Source organism: Amblyraja radiata, chromosome 11 (genome assembly GCF_010909765.2).
Source record: "Amblyraja radiata isolate CabotCenter1 chromosome 11, sAmbRad1.1.pri, whole genome shotgun sequence".
NCBI classification, from domain to species: Eukaryota; Metazoa; Chordata; class Chondrichthyes; order Rajiformes; family Rajidae; genus Amblyraja; species Amblyraja radiata.
Genome location: NC_045966.1, coordinates 62,804,926 through 62,829,651, shown reverse-complemented (window position 1 = coordinate 62,829,651; position 24,726 = coordinate 62,804,926). Strand labels below are relative to the sequence as shown.

At 46.5% G+C, this 24,726-nt stretch overlaps 1 long non-coding RNA gene across 3 annotated transcripts; it reads left to right on the top strand.

Annotated features, from left to right (window-relative positions):
• The first annotated feature begins 5,112 nt into the window (after positions 1–5,112).
• LOC116978697 lies at positions 5,113–6,007 on the top strand. 3 transcript variants are annotated; one of them, XR_004413507.1, is made up of 4 exons: positions 5,113–5,191; positions 5,276–5,359; positions 5,444–5,527; positions 5,612–6,007. It is a non-coding gene; the product is annotated as an uncharacterized LOC116978697 (long non-coding RNA). The 3 variants fall into 3 exon arrangements; XR_004413508.1 differs by lacking the exon at positions 5,113–5,191 and having other exon boundaries at positions 5,225–5,359; positions 5,696–6,007; XR_004413506.1 differs by lacking the exon at positions 5,113–5,191 and having other exon boundaries at positions 5,225–5,359.
• The last annotated feature ends 18,719 nt before the right edge of the window (positions 6,008–24,726 follow it).

Here is a 24,726-nt window from a genome sequence, read left to right as displayed (position 1 = left end):
AAAATGGGATAGCAGCACATTTGGAAATTCATTGGACAAAGTCAGCATGGATTTATGAAAGGTAAATCATGTCTGACGAATCTTATAGAATTTTTCGAGGATGTAACTAGTAGAGTGGATAAGGGAGAACCAGTGGGTGTGTTATATCTGGACTTTCAGAAGGCTTTCGACAAGGTCCCACATAAGAGATTAGTATACAAACAAAGCACACGGTATTGGGGGTTCAGTATTGATGTGGATAGAGAACTGGCTGGCAGACAGGAAGCAAAGAGTAGGAGTAAACAGGTCCTTTTCAGAATGGCAGGCAGTGACTAGTGGGGTACTGCAGGGCTCAGTGCTGGGACCCCAGCTATTTACAATATATATTAATGATCTGGATGAGGGAATTGAATGCAACATCTCCAAGTTAGCGGATGACACGAAGCTGGGGGGCAGTGTTAGCTGTGAGGAGGATGCTAGGAGACTGCAGGGTGACTTGGGTAGGTTGGGTGAGTGGGCAAATGCATGGCAGATGCAGTATAATGTGGATAAATGTGAGGTTATCCATTTTGGTGGCAAAAAGAGGAAAGTAGACTATTATCTGAATGGTGGCCGATTAGGAAAAGGGGAGATGCAACAAGATTTGGGTGTCATGGTACACCAGTCATTTAAAGTAGGAATGTAGTTGCAGCAGGCAGTGAAAAAAGCAAATGGCATGTTAGCATTCATAGCAAAAGGATTTGAGTATAAGAGCAGGGAGGTTCTACTGCAGTTGTACAGGGTCTTGGTGAGACCACACCTGGAGTATTACGTACAGTTTTGGTCTCCTAATCTGAGAAAAGACATTCTTGCCATAGAGGAAGTACAGAGAAGGTTCACCAGACTGATTCATGGGATGGCAGGACTTTCATATGAAGAAAGACTGGATAGACTCGGCTTGTACACGCTAGAATTCAGAAGATTGAGGGGGGATCTTATAAAAACTTACAAAATTCTTAAGGGGTTGGACAGGCTAGATGCAGGAAGATTATTCCCGATGTTGGGGAAGATCAGAACTAGGGGTCACAGTTTAAGGATATGAGGGAAGGCTTTTAGGACCGAGATGAGAAAATCATTTTTTACACAGAGAGTGGTGAATCCGTGGAATTCTCTGCCACCGAAGGTAGTTGAGGCCAGTTCATTGACTATATTTTAGAGGGAGTTAAATTTGGCCCTTGTGGCTAAAGGGATCAGGGGGTATGGAGAGAAGGCATGGATGGGATACTGAGTTGGATGATCAGCCATGATCATATTGAATGGCGGTGCAGGCTCACTGGTTAGCTGATATGCTGAACACTGCAACCCTGTATATCTCGCGCACAGAATAATGTGAATTATGTAAAGCTTACTATGCATGTCAGAAATAAAGTGTTAACCATGTTAATGGATTTCTATTATGAATTATTTAAAATTGAGTGTGTTGGTGCAATATTGGTGCCATATGCTGCTAATGTGTCGTTATCAGATATTCAGTGTTAAAAAGAGAAATAAATCACAATAAAAGCGAAAAGATATTCCTTCCACAGTGTGCGGGGAGTCTGGCCCGGATCAGCACGGCCAAGGCACCAAAGTGAAGTTGCGGGGAGGTTTACAATGTTTTTTTATTTAATGTTGTACTTGTCTAGTCTGAAATAAAGTTCATCATTGGATATAAAAATCGGTAGAAAATGTAAATGTGCGTATTATATGATTATATACATCTATATCACATTCATATATGTGTGTTCTTTCCAGCACAATCTAATTAGTTGTATGCTCGCTGAATAAAACCATCCTTAAGTTATACATCATTTGTAAATCTTGCTCAAAACAAATTCAATTTTGTGAAATACTTAATTTAGATAACCCCACCATTACAGACAGATCTCATTCCACTCTCTGGCTATTGGGAAGACCAGACCCATTTTATTGTTGAGAAACAGCTCCATCAACACAATAACATTAAGTAACATTCCAGGGCTAGAGCAACTGGAATCTTCATATTGCTATTATTTTCCCAAATACTGCAGTTGTGAACAGTGTGATTAGATGAATGAATTGCAGAGTGCAAGTGTAATACAAACATCAACTCAAACACAGCATATGAGCCGTTTAAATGAAATGATTTAAAAAGCATTAAAAAAGAAAATTACCAGTCAAAATTTATAAACATTTTATTCTTTAACAAGAATTAACAGAATTATGAACTAACAGAATTATGAACTAACCCTATATCACACACACAAACTGTTCCCCCGCAACGTTGATTACATTGCGAGTCGGGTAGGTTCCGCCCAGTTGCACTTACTCCCATCATCACCAAGTGCTTCGAGAGGCTGGTCCTGGCACACCTCAAAGGCTGCCTATTGGATCCCTATCAGTTCGCCTACCGCAAGAACAGGAGTACGGAGGATGCCATCTCAACGGCACTTCACTGCGCCCTCTCCCACCTCTACAACGGAGACACCCACGTAAGAATGCTGTTCATCGATTGCAGCTCAGCATTCAACACCATTATACCCTCTAAACTGATCACCAAACTCAGCGACCTGGGCATCGACCCCACCCTCTGCAACTGGATATTGGACTTTCTAAACAACAGACCCCAGTCTGTTAGGTTAGAAAAGCACACCTCTTCAACCCTCACCCTGAACACCAGCGTTCCACAGGGCTGTGTGCTGAGCCCCCTCCTCTACTCCCTCTTCACCTACGACTGCACACCTGGACATGGTACTAACACCATTATCAAGTATGCAGATGATACAACAGTGATTGGCCTCATCAGCAACAATGATAAGTCGGCCTATAGGGAGGAGGTCCAGCTCCTAGCAGAATGGTGCGCTGACAACAAACTGGCCCCTAACTCCAAGAAGACCAAGGAGCTCATTGGAGACTTCAGGAAGTCTAGGGGCGGCACGTACACTCCCATCCACATTAACGGGCCAGAGGTGGAACGTGTTTCCAGCTTCAGGTTCCTGGGGGTCAACATCTCCAAGGAACTCTCTTGGACCCACAATACCTCCACTCTGGTCAAGAAGGCTCACCAGCGTCTCTTCTTCCTGAGGAGACGAAAGAAGGTCCATCTGTCTCCTCAGATTCTGGTGAACTTCTACCGCTGCACCATCGAGAGCATCGTTACCAACTATATCACAGTATGGTATGGCAACTGCTCTGTCTCCGACCGGAAAGCACTGCAGAGGGTGGTGAAAATTGCTCAACGCATCACCGGTTCCTCACTCCCCTCCATTGAGTCTGTCCAAAGCAAGCGTTGTCTGCGAAGGGCGCTCAGCATCGTCAAGGACTGCTCTCACCCCAACCACAGTCTGTTTACCCTCCTACCATCCGGGAGGCGCCACAGGTCTCTCCGTTGCCGGACCAGCAGGTCCAGGAACAGCTTCTTCCCTGCGGCTGTTACATTACTCAACAATGTACCTCGGTGACTGCCAATCACCCCCCCCCCCCCGGACACTCCTTCCACCAGGAAAAAAAATAATTGCACTACTATGACTGTATGCTCGTAAATATATTTATTTATTGCTCATATTCTATGTCGCTCTTCTGGGTGAGATGCTAACTGCATTTCGTTGTCTCTGTACTGTACACTGCACAATGACAATAAAGTTGAATGAATCTGAATCTGAATTAACAGAATTATGAAGGAACAGAATTATGAACTAACCCTATATCACACACACAAACTGTTCACCCGCAACGTTGATTACACTGCGAGTCACGTAGGTTCCGGTTACTGAAATGGACAACAAAAGGCCCAGGTTCCGCTCCATTGTTACTACACGTCAGCCCATTGCATTTCGCAGCAGTGGCCTATCTTGCTCCGCTATAGGATCTTTGGTATGGATTACCTAAAATTAGAGAAGTCAATATTCATACCGCTGGGTTGCAAACTGCCCAAGCGAAATATGTGGTGCTGCTCCTCCAATTTACGGTGGGCCTCACTCTGGCCATGGAAGAGGCCCAGGACAGAAAGGTAGGATTCAGAATGGGAGGGGGAGTTGAAGTGCTGAGCCACCGGGAGATCAGGTTGGTTAAGGCGGACCGAGCGGAGGTGTTCGGTGTGTGTGGGTGAGTGTGTGTGTGTGAGAGCGAAAGTGTGTGTGTGAGAGAGCAAGATAGAGAGGGTGTGTGTGTGTGTGTGAGAGAGGGAGAGAAAGAGGGAGTGTGTGAGATAGGGAGCGAGAGAGGGAGTGTGTAAGATAGGGAGCAAGAGAGGGAGTCTGTGAGAGAGACGGAGCGAGAGAGGGAGTGTGAGAGAGGAGGGGGGCATGAGAGGGTGGAGTGGATAGAATTTGTGTACAAGTGGAGGGAAAGTGGGGAGAGGGGAGAGTGGGGACTGTATATGTGCAGCTTTATGGGGCATTGGTCAGGTAGCATTTGGAGTATTGCATACAGTTCTGGACACTCCATTACAGGACTGATGTGGAGGCTTTGTGGAAGGTGCAGAGATGGTTAACCAGAATGGATTAAAAACAAGGAACTGCAGATGCTGGTTTGCAAAAAAGGACACAAAATGTTGGAGTAACTCAGCGGGATCTCTGAAAAGAAGGAATGGGTGATTGAAGGAATGACCCAAAACGTTACCCATTCCTTCCAGCATTTTGTGTTTACCAAAACAGCTCCTATCTATCCACGTGGCGGTGTGCCAACAGGCTGGAGGAGCAGGCAAAGGCCTTGCCACAGAGCAGGCAGGTGAAGGGGCGCTGGCCGGTGTGGACTCGCCGGTGCTCCAGCAGGTGGTCAAGGAGGGTGATGCCCTTACCACAGGACGGGCAGGGGAAGGGACGCTCACCGCTGTGGGTACGTTGGTGCTGCCACAGGCTGGACATGCGGGTGTAGTCCTTGCCACACTCAGCGCACACAAGGGCTCTCTCTCTGGTGTGTATCCGCTGGTGCTCCCACAGCCCCCGTGCTCTCTTGTCACAGTGGGAGCAGCTGCTCGCCGGTGTGGGTCCGCCTGTGCTGCCACAACCCCCTCAAGCAGTCAAACTCTTCACCGCAGTACGGGCAGTCGTAGGGCTGGCCACTGGTGTGCACGCGCTGGTGAGACAGGGCATGGTAGGCCATGGCAAAGCGCTCTTCACACACCGGGTTGGGGACGGGACGGTCGCCGGTGTGCACCCGCTGGTGGGACAGCAGCTTGGTGGAGCAGGTGAAGCCCTTGCCGCACTGGGTGCAGGTGTAAGGGTGCTTGCCCGTGTGGGTGCGCTGGTGGGACAGTAGCTTGGAGGAGCGGGTGAAGCCCTAGCCACACTGGGCACAGGTGAAGGGGCGCTCGCTGGTGTGGGTGCGCTAGTGCAACAGCAGGCTGTGGGATTGGGTGAAGCCCTTGCTACACTGGGCGCAGGTGTTGCGGCGCTCGGCTGTGTGCACCCGCTGGTGAGACAGCAGCTTGGAGGAGCGTGTGAAGCCCTTGCCGCACTGGAAGTAGGTGTAGGGGCGCTCGCCGGTGTGGGTGCGCTGGTGCAACAACAGGTTGCTGGACTGGGTGAAGCCCTTGCCGCACTGGGCGCAGGTGAAGGGGCACTCGCCGGTGTGGGTTTGCTGGTGCTCCAGCAGAGTGCCAGAGCGGGTGAAGCCCTTGCCACTCTGGGCACAGGTGTAGGGGCGCTTGCCAGTGTGGGTTCGCTGGTGCTCCAGCACGTGACTAGACTGGGTGAAGTCCTTGCTGCACAGGGCGCAGGTGTAGGGGCGCTCGCCGGTGTGGATGCGCTGGTGGGAGAGCAGGTTGCTGGAGGAGGTGAATCCCTTGCCGCTCTGGGTGCAGGTATAGTGGCGCTCACCGGTGTGGGGTGCTGGTATTGCAGCAGGCTGCTGGAATGGGTGAAGTCCTTGCCGCACTGGGCGCAGGTGTAGGGGCGCTCCCCTGTGTGGGTGTACTGGTGCTGCTTCAGCTCTGGCGACGACTTGAAGCCTTTGCCGCAGTCGGAGCAGGTGAAGGGCCGCTAACTGCTGTGCACCCTCTGGTGGTTCCTCAGCCCCGACAACTGGGCAAAGCTCTTGCTGCAGGTTGAGCAGCCATAGGGCATCTCGCCCATGTGCACCTGCCGTGTGTCTTCAGGACATTCGCCGTCTTGAAGCTCTTGCCGTACTCTGAGCAGTCGAAGGGGCATTCTCCCGTGTGACCCCGCCGGTGGATCTCCAGATCGCTCGGGCTCTCCCAGGCCTTACCACACACGTCACGCTCATAACGCTTCTCCTTGTTGTGCCCCATCATGTGGTCCTCCACCAAAGCGCAGCCCCTCGAAGCTCAGCCCGCATACTGAGTAGATGGGGGGGGGGGGGGCACACCTGCACCCTGGCAGCCCTCAATGGCCGCTCACGTCCCCTCTCTCCGTCCACAGCAGCGGCTCCTAAACCCTGCAGGAGAGGAACACAGAGGGTCAACAAACTGGCAAACAGGATATTACTAGCACATATCGGGTGCATTTATGGCGGAGGAAACCGTTATATAATTCTGCGAGGCACCGTGGCGCAGCAGTACAGTTGCTGCCTCACCGCCAGAGACCCGGGTCGATCATGACTATGGGTGCTGTCTGTGCGGAGTTTGCACGTTCTCCCCTTGACCTGCGTGGGTTTTTACTCCGGGTTCTCCGGTTTCCTCCAACATTTCAACGACATTCAGGGTTGTAGATTAATCGGCCTCGGCAAAATTGTTAAATTGTCCCTAATGTGCGTAGGATAGTGCTAGTGTACGTACGGGGTGATCGCTGGTCGGCGCGGACACCGCGGGCTGAAAGACCTGTTCCCACGCTGCATCTCTAAACAAAACTAAACCAAAGAAAGGTCTCGACCCAAAATGTCCCTCCGGCACATTCTCTCTGTCTCTCTGTCTGTAATACTGAATCTTGCCCTAGCATATGTATATGTATCCCGGTGGGCGGCGCGATTCTCGTCGCAGCGGCCTCTGCAGTCCGTCTGTCTTTTTATTATTTTCTGTCTCGTTTTAATGTAGTTTTTATTTATTTTTTTTACGGGGTATGTGTGTGGGGGGCGGGGGGGGGGAAACTTTAAAATCTTTCCCCTGCACGGGAGACCCGACCTTTTCTCTGTCGGGTCTCCGTTGTTGTTGGGGCCTAGCAACGTGGAGCGGCCTCCAGCAGGAACGGCCTGGGGCTCCAGTCGCGGAGCCTGCGGACCTACTCACCATCGCGGAGCTGGCCGATCCGGAGCGGGTGGAGCGGTGGTGGCGCGCTGCTGCGACCCGACCCCGGAGATTCGGAGGCTCCAACCGCAGGTCTGGCAGACAGGAACACCGGGAGCCCGCGGGTCCTGCTGGGAGACCCCTTTTCGGGGCTTCTGCAGCGGCGACTTCTCCCGCCCGAGTTGCGGGGTTGAAGATTACCTGGAGCGGGGCCTAACATCGCATGGCGCGGCTTGGAATGACCGCGGGACTTTGCTAGCGCCCGCCGGGGGCTCCAACAACAAGACCCGGAGTGCGGCCTTGCGCCACCCGGCGCGGCGTAAATGGCCGCGGGACAATTACCATCGCCCGCCGGGGGCTTTGACTCTGACATCGGGGGGGAGAGGGGAGTGCAGGGGAGAGATACGTTTTTGCCTTCCATCACAGCGAGGAGGAGATGCGCTGTGATGGATGTCTGTGTAAATTGTGTTGTGTCTTGGGTCTTTTCTTTTTGTATGTATGACTGCAGAAACAACATTTCATTTGGACCTCAACGAGGTTCAAATGACAAATAAATTTGTATTGTATTGTATATATGTAGTTTGTTTGTTTATACTATTCTTATAACAAATGTAAAGCATTTTGGCCAACAAGAGTTGTTTTTTAAATGTGACTTGACCCAAAATGTCACCCAGCACATTCTCGCTGTCTCTCTCTGTCCACAGTGTGCCATAGTCTTACAGCATGGAAACAGGCACTTCATCCCAACTTGTCCGTACAGATCAAGATGCCCCATCTAAACTAGTCTCATTTATCTGCATTTGACCCATATCCCTTTAAACCTTGTGTGTGCTAGTGTGGGTGTGTAAGGGTGTGTGTTAGATGGTGTATGTGTGTGTGTGTGTGCCAGTGTGTGTGCGCAAGGGTGTGTGTGTGTGTGTGTGTGAGTAAGGGTGTGTGTGTAAGGGTGTGTGTGTAAGGGTGTGTCTTAGATGGTGTGTGTGTGTGTAAGGGTGTGTGTGTAAGGGTGTGTGTATGTGTAAGGGTGTGTGTGTGTGTGTAAGGGTGTGTGTGTGTGTGTGTGTGTGTAAGGGTGTGTGTGTGTGTGTGTATAGGGGTGTGTGTTTGTGTAAGGGTGCAATTGCTCTGGAGAGGATCCAGGGGCGATTTATGAACATATTGGCCAAGCTGGAATTTTTTTTCACTTTGAAGAAAGATTTGATAACTGGGATTGTATTGTATTGTATTCAAATTTATTGTCATTGTCTCAGTTAGAGACAACGAAATGAATTTCCCTTACAGGCAGTATCATAAAAATAAAAATAAATAAATAATAATAAATAATAAAACATATTAAAAATAAAATAGAATTTAAAAAAAAGCACAAACACTGAAAGTCCACGACACAACATAACACAGTGGCACCAAGGTGAGGAAGGCACCATAGTCCAGCCAGCCTCCCCTACCTACTTCCCAGACGTTCACTCGTGGTCGAGGCCTTCCTAGCACCCGCAGTCGCCGCCCCGGGTGGCCCGATGTTCAGGCCCTCACGCCGGGCTGGTGGAACGCCGACGCCGAACCCCGACGGTGAACATCATCCTCCTCAGCGGCCCTGACCTCCTGATCAGCCGCCTCCCGCAGCCGGAGTCCGCAGCCCCCGAGTCCGCAGAGGCCGAGTCCGCAGCTCCCGAGTCCGCAGCTCCCGAGGCCGCAGCTCCCGAGTCCGCAGCTCCCGAGTCCGCAGCCCCCGAGTCCGCAGCCCCCGAGTCCGCAGCCCCCGAGTCCGCAGAGGCCGAGTCCGCAGCCCCCGAGCCCGCAGCCCCCGAGTCCGCAGCCCCCGAGTCCGCAGCTCCCGAGCTTGCCAGAGTCGCAGGGCCCCGCGCTGTCCATCAGCGCCGCCCGCGTTGGGAGCCCGCAAATCGCAGCTCCATGATGTCGGTGCAGCAGGTCCAGCACTCCGGGCTCCAGACGGCGATCCCCGGTAAGGCATTGCCAGCCCCGCGATGTTACAGCGCTGTCCCGCCGCTGCTGGAGCTCTGGTCGATTCCGGCAGGAAAGGCCGTGCCAATCCAGTAGGTAGGCCGCTGGGGGGGGAGGGGGGGGGTGTAATAATAGGGGGAATAATAGTCGCGTCTTCACCAGGAAGCGGCTGAAGGACGGTATCCCCCGCACCTTACCCTCTTCCCCCACATAAAAACACAAAAAAATTGTATTCTCTGCAGCAACAGAGGTGAAGAAACTACTTAGTTGAGGTGAATAGTATTATGAGAATAGGACCTGTTTTGCTTAACAAAGAGTGTAAGAAGGAACTGCAGATGGTGGTTTAAACTGAAGATAGAAACTAAAAGCTGGAATAACTCAGCAGGACAGGCAGCATCTCTGGAGAGAAAGAATAGGTGATGGTTTGGGTTGAGACCTTCAGACTGAAGAGGCTGAAAACCAGCCATAAAACACAATGACTGGAGATGTGTGTTGTCCAATTAAGGGCAGAAATCAGAATCATGTGTTCATCTTTATTGACGTGACACCATAATAAATATATAACAGAAAAAAAGAATTTAATGGGGTGGCACGGTGGTGCAGCAGTAGAGTTGCTGCCTTACAGCACCACAGACCCAGATTTGATCCTGACTAGGGGTGCTGTCTGTACAGTAATTGTACATTCTCCTTATGACCACATGGTTTTGTCTGGATATTCCGGTTTCTTCCACATCCGAAAGAAGTGCAGGTTTGTAGGTTAATTGGCTTCTGTAAATTGTCCCTGGCGTGTATAATACAACTGGTGTATGGTAGATTGCTGGTCGGTGTGGACTTGGTGGGCCGAAGGGCCTGTTTCCATATATATGTTTTACATATATATCTTAATTTCATTGAACAGTTGAATATGTGGCATTATTTTCATCTTGTTTCTATTGTCAAAGGGTAAGGTTGATTGATTTATTTGTGCAGAACAGTGATGGAAGTCTGACTCCTCTTGCTTTGTTTCTATGTTTTTGTTTCTCTATATATATGCATGACAGCATGAATTATAATCTGATTTCTATACGAATATACTAAGGTCATTCATGTGCTGCACCTGTTGATCAGAGCCTGGCTCTATTGTGGAATGTTATTAGGAATGTAATTTAGCCTAACCTTATTCATACCTAATTCAAATTGAAGCATAAATGTTGCATTCAAGTGTAAGTTAAAAGACTCGCTACAGTATGCACCAGATTGCACAATTTCAAGCTGAAAAATGCCAACCAGCGATCACCCTGTATACTGGCACTATCCTGGACACTAGGGATGTGTTACTATACGTACCGAATAGTTAAAGGCATGGGTAGAGTGGATGTGGAGAGGATGTTTACACCAGTAGGAGAGTTTAGGAATAGAGGTCACAGCATCAGATTTAAAGGACGTTCCTTTACGAAGGAGATGAGGAGGGATTTCTTTAGTCAGACGATGGTGAATCAGTGGAATTCTTTGCCACAGGGAATGAAAAAGCTACTTTTCTTAACTACTAAACCAGGTTCGCTTCTTAATAAACAGACACCACACAAACTGTTTGGTACACCAGTTCAAAACTTTACTTATTATCGGCCGATGGAAGGGAGCGAGAATTCCAGCTAAGTGACCAATGTAGACACTCGACTGTCCTCGGTCCACTTCTCTGAACAACAGAATTACATAGTATTATATAGTGTATGTTTGTCACCTTAGCACATTCCACAGACATTAGTCATGGTCAGAGGTACAGGAAAAGGCATCACATCAAAGGCATTTTGTCACATGGTACAAGATATATTAAAAACATTGGCCATTTGGTTTATGCCACCTTACTTCAAAGATATGACTCTAGCTGTTTCTCTCTTCCTTTCTCGCCTCCTCCCCCATAAACATTGGCCATTTGGTTTACGGCATCTTACTTCAAAGATATGACTAGCTGTTTCTCTCTTCCTCTCTGTCACCTCCTCACTTGGGAGACAATGTTATGGTATTTATTATCTCACACACTGCAACCTGAGGCAAGCCTAATTTGACACTAAATATAAGCTGTAAGCTAGCCCAGAAACCTATTTTAATATTTTCTTATTTTTGTAACTTTATTCGGCTTCATCAGGAAGGCAAAGGCAATGGATATTTTTAAAGCAGAGATAGATAGATTCTTGATTAGTACGGTTGTCAGAGATTATGGGGAGAAGGCAGGAGAATGTGGTTAGAAAGATCAACTATGATTGAATGGCGGAGTAGCCTTGATAGGCCTAATGGCCTAATTCTGTTCCTCACATGACCTTTTGATCTTATGATGATTTACAGTTTACAGAAGCCAATTAACCTCAAAAGCACCAGCAGAAAACCCACGTGGTCATCGGGAGAATGTACAAACTACATGCATACTCCATACAGACAACACATAGTCAGGATTGAACCCGGGTCTCTGGTAAGGCATCAACTCTACTGCTGCTCCACTGTCAGTGTGCAGTTTGCACATTCTACCGGTGATCATATGGTGATCATATGGGTTTCCTCCGGGTGCTTCATTTTGCTCATTTGTGCAGATTAGCGGCTTAATTAGCCACAGTAAATTGCCTTTGATATGTAAATAAATGGAAGAAGCTGGGGGGAGTTGATGTGAATGTGGGGACCATAAAATGAGATTGGTGTAGGATTTTTGTAAATGGATGCTCGATGGTGCTCATAAATCTCCTGGCTGAAATCTTTTAATTTAGTTTAGTTCAGAGATACAGGCCCTTCGGCCCACCGTGTCCGTGCCGACGAGCGATCCCCCGCATACTAACACTATCCGGTACACACTAGAGACAATTTACAATTGTACCAAGCCAATTAACCTACAAACCTGTATTTATTTGTAGTATAGGCGGAAACCAGAGATCCCTGAGAAATCCCATGCAAGTCACAGGGTGAACGTGCAAACTCCGTACAAACAGCAGCCATGGTCAGGATTGAACCCGGATAAGGCAGTAGCTCTACTGCTGCGCTACTAGGCCGCCCCAATATTGTATTGTCGTATTTCTCTATGACCTGCTACCTATGAGAACGTCATTCCCTGCTATGTCAGGAATAGAACCAAATTGCACAGTGCAGGCTCCCACCAAAAATGTGATTATAGACAAATAATCTCGTTTTATTAATGCTTAGATTGTCAAAGAGATATAGGCATGCGGTAAGGAAACAGGCCTTTCAGCTCACTAAGTCTGGGACAACCACCAACTTTCACTTACATAATCCTATCTCAATCCTCGGGGATGTCCTCACTCTTTAGGGAATGGGGTGTTCTTCTCCTTCATCATAAATGAGCCCCTCACCAGGGTCTCCTCAATATCCCACAGCACTCTTGCTCCCCCTCCCCCCCCAGTCATCACATGGACAGAGTCCCCCTGGTCCTCACCTTCTACCCTATCAGCCGTAGCATACAGCACATAATCATCCAACATTTTCACCACTTCCAACGGGATCCCACCACCAGCCACATCTTTCTATCTCCATCCCTTTCCGCTATCCGCAGATACCGTTCCCTCCGCAACTCCTTGGTTAACTTGTCCCTTCCCACAAATCACCCCCTCCCCAGGTACCTTCCCCTGCAACCACAGGAGATGCAACACCTGTCCCTTTGTCTCCCCCCTCGACTCCGTCCAAGGACCCCAACAGTCTTTTCAGGTGAACCAGAGATTCACTAACACCTTTTCCAACGTCATCTACTGCATCTACTGTTCCAGGACACCTATATATCGGTGAGACCAAGCGCTGGCTTGGCGATCGTTTCGCTGAACACCTCCACTCAGTCTGCCTATATGTGCCTGATCTCCCGGTTGCTGAACATTTTAACTCCCCTCCCATTCCCAATCTGACTTTTCTGTCCTGTGCCTCCCCCATTGTCGGAGTGAGGCCTAGCGCAAATTGGAGGAACAGCATTCATAATCCGCTTTGGTAGCTTACACCCCAGCGGTATGAACATTGACTTCTCTAACTTCAATTAACCCTTGCTTTCCCTCTCTCTCCATCCCCTCCCCCTACCCAGTTCACCCACCAGTCTTACTGTCTCCGACTACATTTTATCTCTGTTTGCTTTGTTGTTGTGAATTTCCGCCTGCTAACATTGATCTGTTCCACATGTTCCTTGATCTCCATTCTTTTTGTCCTGTTATCACACGTTACACTTCCTTGTCTATATATCGCCCTCTCCCCTGACATCAGTCTGAAGAAGAGTCTCGACTCGAAATGTCTCCCATTCCTCCTCTCCATGATGCTGCCTGTCCCGCTGAGTTATTCCAGCATTTTGTGTCTATCTTCGGTTTAAACCAGCATCTGCACTTCTCTCCTACGCATTAATCCTCTTTTGTTTTCCCCACTTTCTTATCAACTCTCCCCAGATTCTCCCATTCACCCACACACTGGAGAATATCAATTAATCTAACACGCACACATTTAGGGTGTGGGATGAAAGCGGAAACCAGCACCCAGAGGAAACCCATGTGTAGGAAGCAACTGCAGGTGCTGATTTACACCAAAGATAGACACAAAATGCTGGAGTAACTCAGCAGGTCAGGCAGCATCTCTGGAGAGAAGTGGTAATATCGGCCAAATTAGAGTTATTAAAAAATGGAGGAGCTTTGCATTTGCAAGGCCTGCTTGGTCTTTCTCTGTGAAAAGCTACAAGCTGCGAGCCGGTGTCAGAAAGTGCCGGGAGATCAGGCACATCTAGGCAGACTGAGTGGAGGTGTTCAGCGAAACGATCGCCAAGCCTGCACTTGGTCTCGCCGATATATAAGTGTCCTGGAACAGTAGGTGCCTAGATTGATATGTCAGATAAGATGAGGTCCAGATGAGTTGAGTTGCATTCAACTGACTTCCTTCCAGAAGCTTCTGTAGAAACATTGTAATGGGGCACTTTGTAATTGGGTTGGGGAACTGTCAATTACTGCACAAGGTGATCGATATGTGTGATTGGTTTGTAGGGGGTGCCACCCCCATGTAGCTCTGCCCCACAGGGTCCTTCTTCTTCTTCTTGCAAATGAAACATAAACCAAAGGAATAGTTAGATCTCAAGCCGGGTGTTGAGCAGCCAGTTTGTTGTCTCTGCATCAATGTCTGCCAGGCCCTGAGCTCCATTTGGTGGGTGGTAGAGCGGACACCCAGAGATAACATGGTTGGCTGTCTGTTGTTCTGCTCCGCATTCACAGACTGGGCTCTGGCGGAGCCCCCATCTCCACACGCTGGCATTGAAATGCCCAACTCCAGTACCAAGTCTGTTGAGCTTCATCTATGCTCCTCTGGGGAGGTCAGACCCTGGACAGCTTTTATCTGGTGAATAGATATAGCTGTGTAATGGAGATGAGGTTGCCTTCCACTCCAGTGTGCTATCCTGTGTGGCTGGATGGCTATCCAGTGTGCTTTTGTCTCAGTTGGCTGGATGGATGCTAGGAGTTATTTTCCTTGTGGCCTCTGCTGATAGGCCCCACAGGGTCCGATGACCTGTAAAAAGTGATCCCCACTAGGATCGTTGTCGATCTTCTGGAGAGGCATTTGGGACTGCGTAACCTTTTTGAGATGTCTGCTTGCCTGAGGCTGATGGACTCGGACAAGTAGAGACAAGGATCGAACCCGCGGAGTTCGTTATTGTTTCAAAAAATAAAGTTTAGTGGTCCAGTGCTTGACTCAATATTTTACTAAATTAGACTAAGGGGGGTTAGCCCTAGGAACATAATTACATTGGGGGCTCGTCCGGGATCTCAATGGACCCCCAGACATAAGTTTGCGATCGGGGCGTTGAGCCGTTCCAGATTGCGAGGGGAGAAGTCAGCGCCACGGTGCGGTTTTCCCACTTTGCTTGTCAGAGCGGATCGATCATTCGCTCGCTTGTGTTGGGGATCCCAACGAGATCTGAGAACAGTAGTCTAGCAAGCGATGAGGGCATCTTTGCCTTTTGGGGTGAAAGGCCCTTCAGAATTAGTCAACAGCTGTTGCAAAATCCAAAGTCAGGTATCATTAAGTTGTGCTGATATCCAAAAAGTACCTGAGGGGTTTTGGACGTCTGATTGGCTGGATATCTGATTGGCGGGATATTTGAATATTCAGCACTGGGTCGTAACAGTACCATGAGGTGAAGTACTGCATCGTTGCTTAGGGTGCAAATTGGAAAGGCACTTTAAAGATTGGCATCGACTTCCAGCGTGAAGCGGACACGCGCTGACGCCCGGTATCAAGCAGGTAGAAAGGAAGAAGCCCATGGGTGAGCCTATGAGGGTTTGAGTCCTCGCCTGTGTGAGTGGTATCTGGAACTGAAAACAAGGGGGAAGAGTCTCGTGAAGGTACTGGGAACTCAGAGGTTAAAGTATAATTGGCAGAAAATGCTTTTAACCAATCTTGAGAATTTAATCATAACAAAGACGTCTGTCAGGCACAAACAGAAATTACATGTCTTTCGATATGTAGTTACAGGCAGTCGAGGGCAGCCGTAGGCAATCTCCTCCGCTGACCGGGCATTTTTTAATTGGCTCATTGGAGTTTTCAGGACTAAGGAAAACCGACCGTTAATGTTAAATGCCCGCTAAACTTTGTCTGGCTTCTTAAAAATGTCTACACTCCTTCTCCCCCCCCCCTCCTTCTCTTTCTATCCCCCCCCCCCCCCCCCGGACTCTCTAAAGGACTTACCGTACGCTGTGCAGCCGTCTTTTACCTTCCTCTTCATTGCGGATGTGAATTTCAGACAGCGCTCCCCCACTTTCCCTGGCCCCCGTCTTTGCCATGTGTTTGTGTATGTGTGCGGTCGGTCGATCCAGCTCGCGGTTTCATCGCTGACGGTAGATCCAGCTCGAGGTTTTCCAGGCGACTGCCCTAGAGCTTGAAGGTTGAAGACACTCGCTGTAAAGTCGCGTCAGTGGTACAGACCCTGAAGGAAATCCAACACATGCAGCATGGGCAGATGTAATAGCAGACAGTTGTGTAAGGGAAGAGGCAGTTTTAACAGCCCTTGCGAATACCTTTCAGAAACCAAATGATCTAGCTCGAATTTTGGAGATAAAACCAAAGAAACATAGAAAATAGGTGCAGGAGTAGGCCATTCGGCCCTTGGAGCCTGCACCGCCATTCAATATGATCATGGCTGATCATCCAACTCAGTATCCTGTACCTGCCTTCTCTCCATACCCCCTGATCCCTTTAGCCACAAGGGCCACATCCAAATTCCTCTTAAATATAGCCAATGAACTAGCCTCAACTACCTTCTGTGACAGAGAGTTCCAGAGATTCACCACTCTCTGTGTGAAAAATGTTTTTCTCATCTCGGTCCTAAAGGATATCCGCTTTATCCTTAAACTGTGACCCCTTGTTCTGGACTTCCCCAACATCGGGAACAATCTTCCTGCATCTAACCTGTCCAACCCCTTAAGAATTTTGTAAGTTTCTATAAGATCCCCCCTCAATCTTCTAAATTCTAGCGAGTACAAGCCGAGTCTATCCAGTCTTTCTTCATATGAAAGTCCTGGCATCCCAGGAATCAGTCTGGTGAACCTTCTCTGCACTCCCTCTATGGCAAGAATGTCTTTCCTCAGATTTGGAGATCAAAACTATATGCAATACTCCAGGTGTGGTCTCACCAATACCCTGTACAACTGCAGTAGAACCTCCCTGCTCCTATACTCAAATCCTTTTGCTATCAATGCTAACATACCATTAGCTTTCATCACTGCCTGCTGCACCTGCATGCCTACTTTCAATGACTGGTGTACCATGACACCCAGGTCTCGTTGTATCTCCCCTTTTCCTAATCGGCCACCATTCAGGTAATAGTCTACTTTCCTGTTTTTGCCACCAAAGTAGGAGGAAGAAATTTAGTAGAAGGTGAATTTATTATGGGGAACAATGAAATGGCAGTTGAGTTGAACAGATACTTTGGATCTGTCTTCACTAAGGAGGACACAAACGATCCTCCTGATGTACTAGTGGCCAGAGGATCTGAGGTGACAAAGGAACTGAAGGAAATTAGGCAGGAAATGGTGTTGGATAGACTGATGGGACTGAAGGTTGATAAATCCCCAGGGCCTGATGGTCTGCATCACAGGGTACTTAAGGAAGTGGCTCTAGAAATCGTGGATGCATTGGTGATAATTTTCCTATGTTCTATAGACTCAGGATCAGTTCCTGTGGACTGGAGGGTAGCACCGTCATTCAATGTGACCATGGCTGATCATACCCAATCAGTACCCCGTTCCTGCTTTCTCCCCATATCGCCTGACTCCGCTCTCTTTAAGAGCCCTATCTAGCTCTCTCTTGAAAGCAGCCAGAGAACCGGCCTCCACTGAGGCAGAGAATTCCACAGATTCACCACTCTGTCAGAAAAAGTGTTTCCTCGTCTCCGTTCTAAATGGCATAATCCTTTTTCTTAAACTGTGGCCCCTGGTTCTGGACTCCCCCAACATCAGGAACATGTTTCCTGCCTCTAGCGTGTCCAAGCCCTTAACAATCTTATGTTTCAATAAAATTCCCTCTCATCCTTCTAAACTCCAGAGTGTACAACCCCAGCCGCTCCATTCTCAGCATATGACAGTCCCGCCATCTCGGGAATTAACCTTGTAAACCTACGCTGCACTCCCTCAATAGCAAGAATGTCCTTCCTCATATTAGGGGACCAAAACTGTACACTATACTCCAGGTGTGGTCTACAACTGCAGAAGGACCTCTTTGCTCCTATATTTGATTCCTCGTTATAAAGGCCAACATGCCAGTCGCTTTCTTCACTGCCTGCTGTACCTACATGCTTACTTTCATAGACTGATGTACAAGGAACCCCAGATCGCGTTGTACTTCGCTCCATAGATGCTGCTGCACCCGCTGAGTTTCTCCAGCATTTTTGTGTACCTCCCGTTGTACTTCCCCTTTTCCCAACTTCACGCCATTTTGATAATGCTGAAATAGGTGCTAGTTGCCTCATGGCAATATCCTTGTAAAAATGTTCTCAAGAGCATTTTCTTTCTACCTCTGTTATTTAATGCAGAATAAGAACATATTGACTGCATATTTTCTGTAATTCCAGATGTCGGCAGTGGGTCCAGAATGCTCGCCGACATGATCTCCTACACCGAACTGTGGAATATTTGTCAAATAACTGCCGTCTTATGTACATTGTGTGAAATTGTGATTTGTTAGCTGCGCAAAACAATGCAAATGGCGATTTATTTATTATTGTATCTACGTTGGACGTTTTGTTCTTTGGTGAAGCAGGGGTGGGGCTATAATTGTGTTACATACATTGAATTGTACATCACTTTCACTAGTTAGCTGATATGCTGAACACTGCAACCCTGTATATCTCGCGCACAGAATAATGTGAATTATGTAAATCTTACTATGCATGTCAGAAATAAAGTGTTAACCATGTTAATGGATTTCGATTTGAATTATTTAAAATTGAGTTGGTTGGTGCAATATGCTGCTAATTTGTCGTTATCAGATATTCAGTGTTAAAAAGAGAAATAAATCACAATAAAAGCAAAAAGATGTTCCTTCCACAGCATGTGGGGAGTCTGGCTTGGATCAGCATGGCCGAGGCACCAAAGTGAAGTTGCAGGGAGGTTTACAATGTTTTTTTATTTAATGTTGTCCCTTGTCTAGTCTGAAATAAAGTTCATCATTGGATATAAAAATCGGAAGAAATATAAATGTGTGTGTTATATTATTATATACATCTATATCACATTCATATATGTGTGTTCTTTCCAGCACAATCTAATCAGTTGTATGCTCGCTGAATAAAACCATCCTTAAGTTATACATCATTTGTAAATCTTGCTTAAACAAATTCAATTTTGTGAAATATTTAATTTAGATAACCCCACCATTATAGACAGATCTCATTCCACTATCTGGCTATTGGGAAGACCATGATGAAGCCGAATAAAGTTACAAAAATAAGAAAATATTAAAATAGGTTTCTGGGCTAGCTTACAGCTTATCTTTATTGTCAAATTAGGCATGCCTCAGGTTGCGGTGTGTGAGATAATAAATACCATAACATTGTCTCCCAAGTGACAAGCAGAGAGGAGCTAGATCTCTTTGAAGTAAGATGCCGTAAACCAAATGGCCAATGTTATGGGGGAGGAGGCGAGAAAGGAAGAGAGAAACAGCTAGTCATATCTGTGAAGTAAGATGCCGTAAACCAAATGGCCTATTTTTATGAGGGACCAAGTGACAGAGAGGAAGCAGCGAAAGAGCTAGGGTGATCTCTTTGAAGATAAAATGTCGTAAACCAAATGGCCAATGTTATCTTGTACTATGTAAACAAAATGCCTTTAATGTGATGCATTCTGTGGAAACCTTTTCGTGCACCTCTGACCATGACTAATGTCTGTGGAATGTGCTAAGGGGACAAAAAAACCCTATTTAATGCAATGTAATTCGGTTGTTCAGAGAAGTGGACTGAGGACAGTCGAGTGTCTACATTGGTCACTTGACTGGAGTTCTCCCTCCCTTCCATCGGCCGATAATAAGTAAAGTTGTGAACTGGTCTACCAAACAGTTTGTGTGGTGTCTGTTTATTAAGAAGCGAACCTGGTTTAGTAGTTAAGAAAAGTAGCTTTATCATTGGCGTAGTTATGCAGGCCTCGCTGGGACCACATCAACAGCTGACTGTGCAAGAGGTTGCAGAGGTTGCCAGGATTGGAAGGGAGATAACTGAGCTCTATCGGCCCCCTTGTAAGACCGACTCCCTAGAAACTCCCGGAAACGTCTGTGATCCTTCATCAGAGATTGATCCAGGTTCCCTGCCGAGGTTCTTAGAAACAGACAAAGGTAAGACCAGTTGGGCTCTATATGTTTTTTTTAAGAAGGGATTGTGTATGTATTTTTAAGACAGAATTGTGCATGTAATTGTGCATTGGGACGACAGATGGCACAATGGGCTAAGTGTTCGGCTGGCAACCGGAAGGTAGCCGGTTCGAATCCCGCTTGGAGTGCATACTGTCGTTGTGTCCTTGGGCAAGACACTTCACCCACCTTTGCCTGTGTGTGAATGTGTGTGAGTGATTGGTGGTGGCCGGAGGGGCCGTAGGTGCAGATTGGCAGCCACGCTTCCGTCAGTCTGCCCCAGGGCAGCTGTGGCTACAGAAATAGCTTACCACCACCGAGTGTGACTGAGGAGTGGATGAATAATGCGATGTAAAGCACCTTGAGTATTAGAAAGGCGCTATATAAATCCCATCCATCATTATTATTATTATGTATTTTTAAGAAGGGCTTGTGTATATTTTTAAGAAGGACTTGAGCGGTTTCTCTTTCTGACTCTCTTTGTTTTCTCTTTTTTATCTCTCTCTACTAAGGGCTCATCGGCCTCATTGAGAAATCCGTGATTTGTTGGGTTGTGATACGGGGGGTGAGGTGTGCGTCTGGCTTATTGAGACATCCGCAGAGTTGTTGGATTGAGAAATAAGTGGCATTGTATATTAAGTTTAAAACGTCTGCCAGGTTGAGACACTGGGGTCTCGGTTATCGAGTTGGCCTCGTTGAGACACTTGGGTCGTATATTAAAGAGTTAAAAAGTCAGCCAAATTGAGAAACTGGGGTCTCGAGTAGCGAGTCGGCCTGGTTGATATATTTGGAACGATTCGGAATTAAGAAGTCTGTTTTCTCTTTCTCTCTCTTTCTATCTATCTATGGGGAATGCTCTGGATAACAGTCCAACATATGTGTTATTTGAATCCTAAGTATAATAAGAAATTTAGAATGTTAAGTTACAAGTTGACCAAACGGTTAGGGGATGAAGCCTGGCCTGTGTGAGGGGGCACATGGAATGTCGAGACAATTAAAAAAAGCAGAGGTGTTGATATGGGAAAGTAAGACAGGAAAGAAATGGAAGAAAGGAATTAAAACATGGGAAGCAGAAGCAGTGAAGAAGCATGAGGAGAGTATAGAGCTTGAAGTTGGATGGATACTGTATGTAAGAAGGGGATAGAGTTAAGAAACAAGGATAGCACTCGGAAAGGATGGAACGTATTGCAACTAGAATGCCAGTGGGCAGAGGGACAAGAGAAAAGAATTAAAAGACAAACAGGAGGTGAGAAACAGGTGATGGTTAGTAAAAATAAACCCAGTACTGGTAAATCCTCTGGAGGAGACTTCATGTCTGGCATGACGACCCTATTTGGTAATGAAGATGAGGAGTTAGATAATCTTGGGAGATGTCCACCTCCCTATGCCCTACCAGTAGCAATGGCATCTTTACCTGTGACAGTTCCATCAGTAACATCCCTATACCTCGAAGTTCTGACCTTACAAAGCTCCCCAGGATTGGGAGCAGGGGAATGCCTTTCTGTGCGTAATTTGTTTAAGGCATTGATGCTACCAGAACAGCTGGTCATTATTAAATGTACTACACACACTGGTGCTGGGGACCCTATAGCAAAAGGCAATAGGTTGCTGATAGTGTATCCAAACAGTGCAGCCTGTACATCCAAATGCGTAGTGACAGTAGCTAAACAGATGCTAGCAAATAGAACGGTCCTGCCAAACATGAGGGAGGTATGTACATTACAGAGGGACGCCTCTCATATATAATAATAACTATGGAAACAAGAGGGCTGTGCCATTGATTCAGCACACCCCGCTTGGACAAGTTGGTGTACACTACATTTTTACCCGTCTTACCCATGCTGGTAAGGAGGGAATGATAGGATAACAAAGGAAACGTGATGGCAGGCCTCTGAATGTAAAATTTGCCAACAAAGTAATCCAGGCAAATCAATTAAGATACCCTCAGCGGTGACGCCAATGCCATCACGATCGTTTGAATGCATACAGATTGATTTTATTGAAATGCCAAGGGCCCAGTGTTATAAATATTGCTTAGTGATTTTAGATTTATTTAGCAGGTGGAGTGAAGCTCTACCAACCACTAATAATACTGCTGAAACTATGGTAACATTGTTGTTAAGAGAAGTTATTCCCAGGTTTGGCCTACCTACTGTCATAAGTTCAGACAATGGTCCTCATTTTAACCACTATTAATAAGGAAAAATGTGCACATTTTAATATTCAACTGCAATTTCACTGTGTACACCACCCACAGGCATCTGGGATGGTGGAAAGAGTCAATGGGGATTGCAAAACAAAATTACCCCGGAGGTAAATCCTTTTTCTGACAGGCAACTATGTTATAAAAAAATTGGGGATGAAGGGAAATTTGATGGAGAAATGAGGAAAGAGCTAGGGAGACTGAAAAGTCAAGGGGAGTCTGACTAATCATGATCTGGATCAATGTCCAATTAGGGTTAGGTAACCAGGATTTTGGTAAACAGAAGTCTTGTCAGAAAAAGGGAAAGTAAATTACAAAGAGACGTCTTTGAAGATGAAATTATATACTGCTGGTAAAACAATGTTTTTGTATATGTACTGATTGTAAAGCAATGTTTTTTGTATGTGGAATGTGTGAAATTCAGAGCAATGAGCAAAGTTGTGTGTCGCTTTAAGAAGTTTGTCCTTTAAAATGCAAATGGACAATTTATGGTGTGCTCCGTTAAGAAACAGGCATGAATGGGGGGCGGAGCTATACTCGAATGATAAAATGTTGGTTGATTATAAATCTTTTGAACCAAGTTTTAAAAAAAAAGACGCATCCCGATTAAAGTGTTAAATGAGATTGGAAATGTCAAAATTACAGAGAAAAAGAAAATGTATTATTGATTACTGATTCTGAGTGAGTTCTTTTGGGAAAGATTGTTTTGATATGATAACAGAGGTTGTCTTTTAAAACGCAAATGAAGCAAGATTACTGTTTGCAAGCAAACAAAAAGATGTTGAAGCATGGGCTGTGTGAGGGAAATGAAGGTAGATGAAAAATTGTCTTATAACTTACAAAAGGGGGTTTGAGGGAACTCACAATGAGGGATAAAAGGTGAGAAGATAAAGTAGATTGGGGAAGAGAACATATTTGGAGAATTGAATATTCAGGTGGAGAGAGCCTCTTCGGATATAATCGAATTAAAGAATAAATTCAAAGGGAAGTGTTAGGAAGGAACTGGAGATGCTGGCGGATCAAAGGTGGACAAAAGTGCTGGAGAAATTCAGCTGGTGAACAAGATTTACAACTTTTTATTGATACAGGAAAAGCTGCTGTGTCCACCCCCTGGAGAGTGGGGGGAAGCCATCTACAATTAACTAACCTGGGCAATTAACTAATTATGTATGGACAGCAATTAACCCATGTCTTGCCAGAACTACATTCCCAGGTTGGAGGAGTTTTTGCTGGAAACCAGTGACCAAGGCCATAAAAGCTATACGATGATGGTGCTGGGACAAGAAGAAATTGAGATTGTGTTGAAAAGAACAACCAAGTGTTGCTAACAACATGAACTGCTGTAAAGATTGAAGATCATCGTCGCTGGATACATTTGATTGACTGAACAGTTTGTGGAAACAAGGACGATGCTCCCTTTATTCTGGGGTGGCCCAGCCCACATGGACTGAACTTTCTTCAGAATGGCAAGCTTGCGGACTAACCCACATTTAAAGGATGGTACACACCTCCTGTTAAACAAGATTGGAGTCAAACATGACAAGCGCAGCAAAGATACCCTGACTACAGACAGTAAGAGGTCTGCAAAGGCCAGTTAAATCTACCTGTTTTTGCCACAACCAAGGCACTGGTATATTTTAAGGAAACAGTATATTTGTGACAGGGCATTGTTATGTTGCATTGCAGTGCCACACAAGAGAAGTACGAACCAGTTACACCAGCACACGGGGAGTTCCAAGCGAAGCCGAATAAAGGCTGAGCAATTTTTATGATCCTTTTCCAGTCCTATGGTAGTATCTTAGTGTCACGTCCGGGGGAGGTTGGTGGCCATTTAAAATGTTTGGAGGGACTTGTGGAACGATTGTCCACTATGAAATGATTGTGTTACTAGTGTACTATTAATTTGTCTGATGAGATGCTTATGGTCTTTCGTATGTACTCAGCAAGGACTGTAGTTATCAAAATTTTGATAAAAGGATGGAATGATGAAGCCGAATAAAGTTACAAAAATAAGAAAATATTAAAATAGGTTTCTGGGCTAGCTTACAGCTTATCTTTATTGTCAAATTAGGCTTGCCTCAGGTTGCGGTGTGTGAGATAATAAATACCATAACATTGTCTCCCAAGTGACAAGCAGAGAGGAGCTAGATCTCTTTGAAGTAAGATGCCGTAAACCAAATGGCCAATGTTATGGGGGAGGAGGCGAGAAAGGAAGAGAGAAACAGCTAGTCATATCTGTGAAGTAAGATGCCGTAAACCAAATGGCCTATTTTTATGAGGGACCAAGTGAGAGAGGAAGCAGCGAAAGAGCTAGGGTGATCTCTTTGAAGATAAAATGTCGTAAACCAAATGGCCAATGTTATCTTGTACTATGTAAACAAAATGCCTTTAATGTGATGCATTCTGTGGAAACCTTTTCCTGTACCTCTGACCATGACTAATGTCTGTGGAATGAGCTAATTATCGGCCGATAATAAGTAAAGTTGTGAACTGGTCTACCAAACAGTTTGTGTGGTGTCTGTTTATTAAGAAGCGAACCTGGTTTAGTTGTTAAGAAAAGTAGCTTTTTCAACCAGACCCA